Here is a 10,957-nt window from a genome sequence, read left to right as displayed (position 1 = left end):
TAAAACCAATTTTTAAATTCTATTGAACAGGAGTTCTGGTGGTCAAGTGTCAGGAAGCCGCACAGTAATCATAAAAGCATAGCTGCTCAGTGGGAGAAGGATGGGCGATTTCCTCCTGTGCAATTAACTGCCTCTGAAAACTTGTTGAAGGGTCAGCTATGGGTTAGTTCTGACTTGGAGGTACACAACAACAATTTACATCCTTACCTAATTGGTTTTCTTCCTCAATTTCTATAATAAGGATTATAACACAATAATATTATCAGATTAAAAGATAAGAAATGGGTCTTAAATATCTACTATGTGGTAAGATTTTAAGGTTGTTGCATTTAAGCTATTTTATGCAATATATTTTGTGTAAAATATTGAATGTGTGCAAGTGTGTATATTTATCTTGTTTTTGCTATTATTTAAAATGTTTACTAATAACAAAGATTAATAAGTAAACAGCAACTATTAGAGTATTCATTGTGTACAAATTTGAATACTATAATGGATTGTGAAAGGAGCTAGAGTCAGAAAATCAAAAGGGCTGACTTGCTCAGCATTTCTTAAGCTGAAAGAACTACAGAATAAATTCAAGCCAGGAGTTGCAATGTTTAAGGATACTAAGGGCAGATTATTGAATGATTCAAGAATCATTTAAAAGCACATGGAAAAAGTATAAAGAGTCATTGTGTCAAAAAGAATTGGCTGACACAGAAGAATTTCAAGAAAGAATATATGAGCAAAAGGTAATGGTGATGAAGGAGGAAGTACAGGCTTCTCTTAAGGACTTGGCAAAAAAAATCCCCAGGAATTGATGGAATACCAATTGACGTATTTCAGCAAACAGATGCTGCCCTGCTTGTGCTTACCAAGATATGCCAAGAAATCTGGAGGAAAACTACTTGGCAAACAGACTGGGAGAGATCCATATCTATTCCTGTTCAAAAAAAAAGTGACCCAATAGAGTGTGGAAATTACCGAAAAATATCACTAATATCACATACTAGCAAAATCCTCCTGAAGATTATCCAGAAAAGACTGAACAGTACATTGACAGAGAACTAACAGAAATATATAGGCTGTTATTAGAAGGAGTCTAATGTCCCTAACTAGGGACATTATTGCCAATGTGAGATGGATAATGACAGAAAACAGGGCTTTATGAGGAAGAGTGTGGCATCAAGATTGGAGGAAGATTCATTACCAACCTATGATATGCAGATGACACAACCTTGCTTGCTGAAATTGAAGAAGACCTGAAACACTTCCTGCAAAAGGTCAAGGACTGTAGTCTTCAATATGGATTGAAGCTCAAAATCAGGAAGACAAAGATTCTAACCACTTGGCCAATTGGCAGCACCATATTAGATGGAGAAGAGATTGGGGTTGTTAGCAATTACAACTTGCTCAGATCACTATCAATACTCAACACCAGCAGTCATAAAATCAAAAGACAAATAGCATTGGGAAAATCAGCTGTCACGGACCTCTCCAGAGTGCTCAAGAGCAACTAAGTCAGTCTAGAGACTAAATGTGTCGAATCTAGGCCATGATCTTCTCAATTACTTGTTATACTTCAGATGGACAATGACAAAGGATGACAGAAGAATAGATGCCTCCTAGTTGTGGTGCTAGAGAGGAGTCTTGAACATACCATGGACAGCCAAGGAATCAAACAGGTCTGTTTTGGACAGGGTGAAATAAGTCAAGTCTAGGATTTTGAACCTCTGCCTCACTTTGGGCACATGGCCAGGAGAGATTGGTCCTTGGAGAAGGACATCATGCTCAGAAGGGTAGATGGACAGCCAGGAGAGGGAGAGTCCAGATGAGATGGATATATATAGTAACGGGGACCATGGTGGTTGGAGTGTCAGAATTAGTGAGACTGGCTCAGGACAGAGAAGTGTTTAGAGTTGCTGTACATAGGGGTCATTATACATCTCAGCCAACTCAATGGTACATAACAACATAACATACTATGACAGGTTTGGAAGCAGGAGTGATATCCACTTCCTAAATAACATGCCTCCAAAAACTCTACGAACTTTGATAAATGTTGATAGCTTTAGAGGTGCTTCAGGCCTTTTGTTCATAACGTTGCTATGAGTCGTGCTCGACTTGAAGGCAATGAAAACCAACAAAAACATACTGGACATCTTTGTCTAAATCTGGAGTGTGAGAAAAATATTAACTTTGCCTATGTTACAAACTAAATCTCCAACTGGAAAACAAAACAAAACAAAAACCTTACCATGTAGGGTGTAGTTAGTAGATCCAAGAATCAAGTACAGAACAGAAGTCTAATCAGTAAGACAGAAAAGACATTATAGCAAGGTAACTGAATATAAGGACTGTATAGAGATCATGGACCTCTCCAGAGCACTGAAGTCAATTAAGATACAAAGGTGCACTTAATCCAGGCTATGATCTTCTAAATTACTTGCTATGCTTTAGAGAGCTGAACAATGACTAAGGATAATAGTGCAAGAATCAATGCCTTCGAGTTGTGGTGCTGGAGAAGAGTCTTGAACACACTATACATTGCCAAGAAACAAATCGGTCTCTCTTGGAGAGAGTGAAACCAAGTCTTTCCTTGGAGGGATATTGAAGCTTCGTCTCACATGCTTTGGGCACAAGGCCAGGAGAGACTGGTCCTTGGAGAAGAACATCATGCTTGAAAGAGTGGAAGAACAGCGCAGAAGAGGAAGACCTTGGATGAGACGAATTGGTATAGTATCTGGGGCAATAGGGGTTGGCGTGTTGGATTGGTCAGACTGTCTCAGGACAGGGAAGGGTTCAGAACTGCTGTTCGTAAGGTTGTTATACATTTCATTAGAATCAATAGCACATAACAGTAACATGCTATATTGGTTGTTTTATTTATTTATTCATTCATTCATTCATTTATTTATTTATTTATTTATTTATTTACGCTTCTTGTTTAGAGTCAACAAGATTCCAGGGAGGGACTTTGCATTTAAAGTTGGTTGTTATTATATTTTAGAGGAACATTCTTCTTAGTGGTACAGTACTCTTCTGTCAATATGCTGAACTGATGTAACCTGGGGTTGCTGTGATGCTGAACCTTATACCATTGGCATGTCAAAGGGCATAACATTTACCTACTGTGGACAGTATTTGGTGGAGCTCACAGTTTAAGACTGGTTTGGAAGGAGGATTGGCATCCACTTCCTAAAAAACATGCCTCTGGAAACTTTATGAACTTTGATAAATGTTGATAGTTATAGAAAGGCTTCAGGCCTTTTGTTCATAGGATTACTCTTAGTCATGCTCCACTTGAAGGCAATCAGCAACAACATAGAGATAGTATTAACATTAGAACCAAACAAACAAAAATATAACATTAGTAGGTGAAAGTAGTCGTGGTCTAATATGTTTGTCTGGAAACAAATTTGTTATATATATCTGACTTTGTGTGTTAAAGAGTGGGTCAAATAAACATTCAGGCTTTAAGAAGACTGAAATCTAATAAGGAAGGATAGAGTAAAGAAAACATATAAATTATATACCATGGCACATTTTTTATAAAACAAGTTACATACTAACACATCTTTCAAAATCTAAATGAGTATAAGAATGAGATAACAACTTTTAAATATCTGTACTGTTCAGTTACTTGAGTCATTTAAAAAAAAAATCAAAAGCGCATCCCTTTTCCAATTTAAGTGAAAATCATAGAGAAGTGTTATCCAAACTAAAAATTCTGACTTCACACTATCAACCTGTCCCTTAAAAGTATGAAAATAAAAATTATTAATATTAATTATTTTACCATATTTTATAAGGATATTGTTTAAGTCTGGATCATCATTCCAGATTTTAAAGTATTAATAATTTTACATTAAAACTGTGCCATATTCAAAAGAAATTAATCATTACAATTTAGAAAAATTAGACTTAATACTAATGGATTGTGTGGTTAAAAAAAACAAAGAAATACATTTCATTTACATTTTAATATATCAGGTTAATTCTAGCTAAGAAGCCCAAACCTTCATTTTTTGAGAAAGCCAGCTCAAGTGTATTAGTTATTAGGCTGTTAAACACATCACTTAATGTTGTTCCCTTAGCACTTACTGATTTTTGAAAAAGACTTGCTAGTAAAACCTCATTCCTGTATTGCCATGATTGGATTTATCCTGCCTTAACACTCTAAGTTTGATCATTTAAACGTCTACCAAGTTCAAGTTTTACATTTTAATTTATTCTTAGGCTGTGACAATGCAACTAAATCTTTCAGTCTTTGCTCACTAGAATGATTTAGATGATTTAGCATTGATTTTAATAAGTGTGAGCAAATTGGCAGCTTTAAATAACATAAGCAAAGCAGTATTTTTCAAGAATTTTGTACATAACCATGAATGATTATAAATGTTATGAACAATGGAGTGTGATTGTTCATGAGGGAAGAAAGTTTCTTTTTATAAATTATAATGCATCTATTCTTCCCAAGTGTCAAACTTCACAATAGTTTTGAAATGGGTTTACTAAAATAGCCAGTAGGGGAAAACTGTGGGGGAAAAACAACACAAAAAAACAAAGGAGACAATCAAATTAAAAGATGACTAAAATTTTCTTATTTTACTATTGTCATTGGGCTTATCCATGACAAGAAAAGTTGCTGAAAGGTTGAAACCAGAGTATGAGAATATGAAGATGTCTCTAATTACTTAAAATAAAATATCTTCCTCCATAAACATTATTAGCTGTTTGAACTATGGAGTCAGAATGGACTCATAGTAGACCCTTCAGCAAGTTTTAAAAGGCAGAAAGTCATAAGGGAGGAGATTGCCATCTTTCTCTGGCAAGCAGTTGGTGGATTCAAATCCCATGCCTTCAGGTTGGGATCACAACTTCTTACCAGCATTGTTAGTCTTCTTGTTGTTGTTAGGTGCTGTCAAGTTGAGGAGAACCCATGCCAATCCTATGAGCAACAGATCTGTCTTATCCTGTGCCATCTTCACACTTTCTAATACACTAACACCCTTTGTGGCAATCATCATGTTAGTCCACCTGGGTGAGAGTATTCCTCTCCTTTGCCAACCCTCTGTGTTTTCAAGCATGATGCCACTCTTCAAGGAATAGGTCTCTTTAGTAACATATCTGAAGTATGCAAGGCAAAGTTTTATAGTCTTTGCCAAAGTATTGAAGAGCAATGGTGTCATTCTGTAGACTAAGGTATGCCCAATACCGGCCATGGTCTTTGCAATCACTTGCTATGCATCAAAGAGCTGGACAATGACTAGGGAGGATGGAAGGAGAATGGATGGCTTTGACCTGTGTTGTAGGAGAAGAGTATTGAATATAGCATGGAATGCTAAGAAAATGAACAGATTAATCTTGGAGAGGATTAAACCACACAGATCCTTGGAGGCAAGGATTCTGAAACTTTGTCTTATATACTTTGGACATGTTGCAAGGAGGAACTAGTCCTTGGATAAGGACGTCATGCTTGGGAGGGTGGAGGGACAGCGCAGGAGAGGAAGACCTATGAGGTGGATTGGTTCAGTGACTGGGGTAATGAAGGTAGGTGTGTTGGAGACAGTGAAATTGGCACAAGATAGGGCAGGGTTTAGGGCTGTCATACATAGGGTCGTTATGAGTTGCAGGTGATTCAACGGCACATAACAAAAAGGGTCCACTTGCTTTGTCTGTATAATAGTTCAGGTATAAGTTTCACATGAACATAATCAAGTGCTCTGAGATTCACATTCTTCTCAATGTTAGCCATAACTTGTTATAATGTACACAGTCTAATGCCATTATATTGTCAATAAAGCAAAAATAGATATTCCTCAGTATTCTTTGCTTTCACCCAGGATCCATCTGACATCAGCAATGACATATCTAGGGTCATGACCTCTTCTAAATTCTGCTTGAACTACTGGCAGTTTTGAATCTATGTAGTATTCTATAATAGTGAATCTGACATGCTACATAACCTTCTATTTATTAAAATTTATAACCAATAAAGTCACACTAATCAGTGAATTGGTAAAATATGAGAAATTCAATCCAAGGAATATCCTAGTGTGAGAAAAATGAGGGGAGAATAAAAGTCATTCTTTTGATATACATTCTACAGAAATTAAAAAAAAATATATTTAGTAAAAAATAGATTCACATGATAGCAGCATTAATACAATGGTTGAATTTTTTGCTCTTTTGCAAGAAGAACTAGGTTAGATTTTAAGTCATTGAAGCTCATGTACAGCCACTCTTCTTTCAGTGGATTTCAGCATTGCTGTGATGCTTAACACGTTTCATTAGAGCCTTCACACTAGGATGGATGAGAAAAAAAGGTCTATCTACTTTTGAAAATGGATCTCAGAGGTCCAATCCAGACCAAATTATAAGGGTATCATTTTGTTTCTATATATATGTAATTGTATATGGTATTTGTGAGCGCTAATGTTTAGAAGCTGCATTGAAATTCCAAAGACACATGGTCCAAATACACCAGCTACTCTGTAGGAGGATGGGTAGAATTTACTGCCTCTGAAAACCTGCAGGAGGGTTATCTATTAATCAGTTTCAACTCAACAGCAAACAAGAGAAAAATAACATATATGAGAGTGCTAAGATTTGGAATATCAGTTAACAGTAACTTAATATACTTGTGCATATACACTGCATGTACCGACAACATGTAATTTTACTATGTTGTTTTGTTGTTGTTAGGTTCAGTTGCATCAAGTATGACTCACAGCGACCCTATGAACCAAAGATCTGAACTCAGTCCTGTCCTGCGCCATTTTCACACTTCTTGACACACAAGAGCCCTTTACAGCAGTCACCGTGTCAATCCACCTGGTTGAGGGTCTTCCTCTTCTTTGCTGACCCTACACCCTTCCCAACATCATGTCCCTCTCCAAGAAATAGCACCTTCTAGCAATATCTCCAAAGTATGTTAGATGAAGCCTCATCATTCTTGCCTCCAAAAAGCAGACGGGCTGCACCCTTCCCAAGGCATATCTGTTTGTTTTCTTGGCCATCCATAGGATACTGGTTCTCTTCTCGAACACCACAGCTCAAAGGCATCAATTTCTTTTCTGCCATTCTTATTCATTGTCCTGGTCTCAGATACATAGCTAGTAATTGGAAGGACTATGGCGTGAACCAGACACAACTTAGTCTTCAAACTAACATCACTATTCCGCAATAATTTGGACAGGTCCCTAACTGCAGATTTTCCCAGTGCAATGTATCTCCTTATATCTCGACTTCTTGTGGTAAGGGTGTTATCATGGATCCAAGCAAGTTTAAGTTGTTGACAGTTTCAATCTTATCTCAATCCATCATGACACTGCGTATTGGTCCAGTGGTAAAAATCTTTGTTTTCTTGACATTGAGACACAATTCACACTGAAGCCTGCATTCTTTGATCTTCTGCAACAAGTACTTCAAGTCCTCTCACTTTCACCAAGTAATGTTGTGTCATCTGCATAACACAGGTTATTGATGAGTCTCCCGTATAGATGTCCTCCCTCATCAAATCCTGATACCACATTACTCTCATAGAGTCCAGTTTCTAGGATAATTTGCTCAGCATATAGAATGAACAAGTATGGAGATAGAATACAACCCTGATGAACTCCCTTCTCAATTCCAAACCATTCAGTGCTCCCCTGTTCCGTTCACACAACAGCCTACTCATCTAGATACAGATTCCTCATCAAGTACTGTGGAATTTCTATTCTTCTCAATGTCAGGCATAATTTGACAAGACACACAGTCAAATGCCTTTGCATAATCAGTAAAGCACTAGTCATTCTTCTGGTATTCCTTTCTTTCAGCCAGGATCCATCTGACATCAGCAATAATATCCCTGGTGTCACAGCCTTTTCTAAATCCCACTTGAACTTTCAGTGATTCCCTATCTTTGTACTGTTCCCACCGGTTTTGAATGATCTTCAGTAGTACTTTGGTAGCATGTGATATCAAGGACATTGTTTGATAAATTCCACATTTAGTTGGATCACCCTTCTAAATATAGACATTAGTTAATAATGACAAATAACAATGTTTACTCCTAGTTTAATAGCTACTGAAAGAACTTTTTGAAGTGATTTTCTTAGGAGATATGATGGCTGATAACACTACTAAACAAACATCATGGGTAATACATCTGTCCAGACATATTGTGTTTAAGCAAGTTATAGAAATGATTTGTCAATTGCTGCTATACTTCACTGACCAGCAAGAAAGTGTCAACAATGGAATGACCTACTGAAGACTTTCACTGGTCAAGGGGTAAGGGAAGATGAACTCATGGGAGAGTGTCCTCTCAACTTGTACATCCTCATAGCTTTTATGAAGAAGTTTCTCACTACACAAAAAGTAAAATATGTTAACTGGGTTTTAAATTTTTTTTCACAGTTTCTTTTCTTATTTGCTGACCTTCTCTGTTTCCAGAGACACATATTTATCAGAAGGCAGTATCAGCATGAAAATTAAGATTTTACAAGTCTCAAGAAAGGATGTTCTTCTAGCCCTGATTACATTTTTTAGATTGTATTCTTTTAATCCAGGCCATTCCTGCCTTACTCAGCTTAACCCCTACAAATAGGTACTTGTAATGTCCATCCAGCTAATCTGCACTATTATAAACATTTAATAATAAATATTTCTCAAAACATGTAACATTCTATGACTGTTAACATATAATTACATTTCTGAAATGAACAAAGAGCCTTTTCTTTTATTTTTCAAGAGCCATAAAATCCGTTCCTGAGATATTGTATCAATAAATCTTAAATGAGTTTTTAAAAAATCCCTTTGTATTAAGCAAGTGATGTTAAATCTTTTAAATTCACCCTGCTTCTTAGCAAAAAGTAGATCCAACAAATGATATTAATTGTAAATTTGGTAATAAAAATCCACTTGTAACAATTCATTCTCATATGATACATATATACATGCACATTTAAATCTCATAGTAGACAACGTTATCTGTTGTTGTTATGTGTATTACTAATTCTGACACACCAATCCCCATTGCCCCAGTTACTGTATCAACATATCTTATCTGGGGTCTTTCTGTACTGTGCCTCATCCAAGTATGATGTCCTTCTCCAAGGACTAATCTCTTCTGGTCACTGGCCCAAAGTATGTGAGATGGAGCTTCAAAATTCTGGCCTCCAAAGAGAAACTTAGTTTCACCCTTTCCAAAACAGGCCTATTTGCTTTCTTGGCAGTCCGTGGTATTTTCAAGACTCTTCTCTAGCACCACAACTCAAGGACATTAATTCCTCTTGTGTCATCCTTAGTCATTGTCCAACTCTCTTAAGCATTATAAGTAATTATGAAGACCATGGCCAGTGCATCTTAGTCTCTAGACTGACATTGTTGCTTTTCAACACTCTGGAGAGGTCCCTGACAGCAGATTTTCCCAATGCAATTTGTCTACTGGTGTTAAGAGTGTTGATTGTGGAGCTGAGCAAGCTGTAATTGTTAACAACCTCAATCTCGTCTCATCTTTCATGGTGCTGCCAATTTGCCCAGTGTTGAGTATGTTTGTCTCCTGAATGTTGACTGTTAAACCACTTTGAAGACTACAGTCTTTGATTTTCTGCAGCAAGAATACTCAATTTCCTGACTTTTGCTCTTAATCATTTTTTTTAAGAGGTAATAAGGTGTTTGTTAAAACCACTTTCACCCAGAGTTTTTGATTCTAAGCTCAAAAAACCTTGGTACTGTTCTCCCACCACTCCACAGGCAAAGGAGGACAATAGAATTGACTTCAGTAGAGAATATATTATTAACAGGTGAGATACTCTTCCCCAGAGCCAACATTTTCAGGTGCAGAGGAAAGAAGGGCCTGAAAAATTCCTTGGGGAAAGGTTCTTTCATTTGGTGATCCCTGTTACTGTTGGGCTCTCCCAGGGAACAAAGAGGACAATAGAATTTGAGAAAAGGAGCAATAAGCAAGAAAGAGATTCATTTTCACAATTGGAATGATGGAAGTGCCAGAGAGAGATTTGTCTTCAAACCCCTGGACAGAAACTGCTTAAGTTGGTACCCCTGGTCCCCTGCAAATCCACAGACAAAGAAGGAGAATAGACTTCAGGAGAAAAGACGTCATCAGGTGAGACACTCTTCCCCAGAGCCAGTACTTTCAGGGTGAGTGAGAAAAGGACATGGAACTCCTCTGAAGGAAGGCTCCTTCATTTGGGGATCCCTGCAAACATGGGGCCATCATCCTAGGAGAGAGAGAAAGAGAGAGAGAGAGAGAGTGTTTTCAAAGCATCCTGGACAGAAACTGCTTAAGTGGAGCACCAGGTCTCATACCACTCTGTGACTCCATAGACAGCAGACAAAGGAACACAATAGTTTGAGAGAGGAGACTATATTAAGGTGAGGTTCCTACAGGACTGCATTGCAAACCAGAGAGAACTGGAAGGACTTTAGGAAAAGCTAACTTTCCCAGAAAGTATTTCCTGTAGAGAAAGGAGCTCACTCCATAGATTGAATTCTTTGAGCTGACAACTAATCAATCAATGGCATTGTAAAGATAAGAACAATCAACAACTTATGCAGATAAAATAGAAACATCTTCACACTTACCAAGAAAAACTTCCCATAACATCAAGAATTAATCAGGCAGCTTCAATTATTGTGATAAACAAAATTAAGCCTTTCCCAAACAGAACAGAACATACTGCAAATCCTTTGAATACTCTACAGTCAAGGACACAGAAGCTATATATTAATATAGAGTAATTCGAATAACAATGGAAGAAGGTAAAAATGATGGAAGAAACAATGGAAGGCAGAAATAAAGTTAATAGGTCAGAGACAGAGAACCAGAGGAAATATACTGATGTGAAGTTATTTGAAAAGCTACAGAAGGAAGGTACAAATGATGGTTAAAACTAATGGATTAATTTTATAAAACACAATGTATGGGTATTGTTTCTCTTAGTTCTGGCTCTGTATTCTTTTTGTC

This window comes from Elephantulus edwardii, unplaced genomic scaffold (genome assembly GCF_000299155.1).
Source record: "Elephantulus edwardii isolate Elephantulus edwardi_28Jun2011 unplaced genomic scaffold, EleEdw1.0 scaffold00013, whole genome shotgun sequence".
In the NCBI taxonomy this organism is placed as follows: Eukaryota; Metazoa; Chordata; class Mammalia; order Macroscelidea; family Macroscelididae; genus Elephantulus; species Elephantulus edwardii.
Note: the sequence above shows the minus strand (reverse complement) of the source record.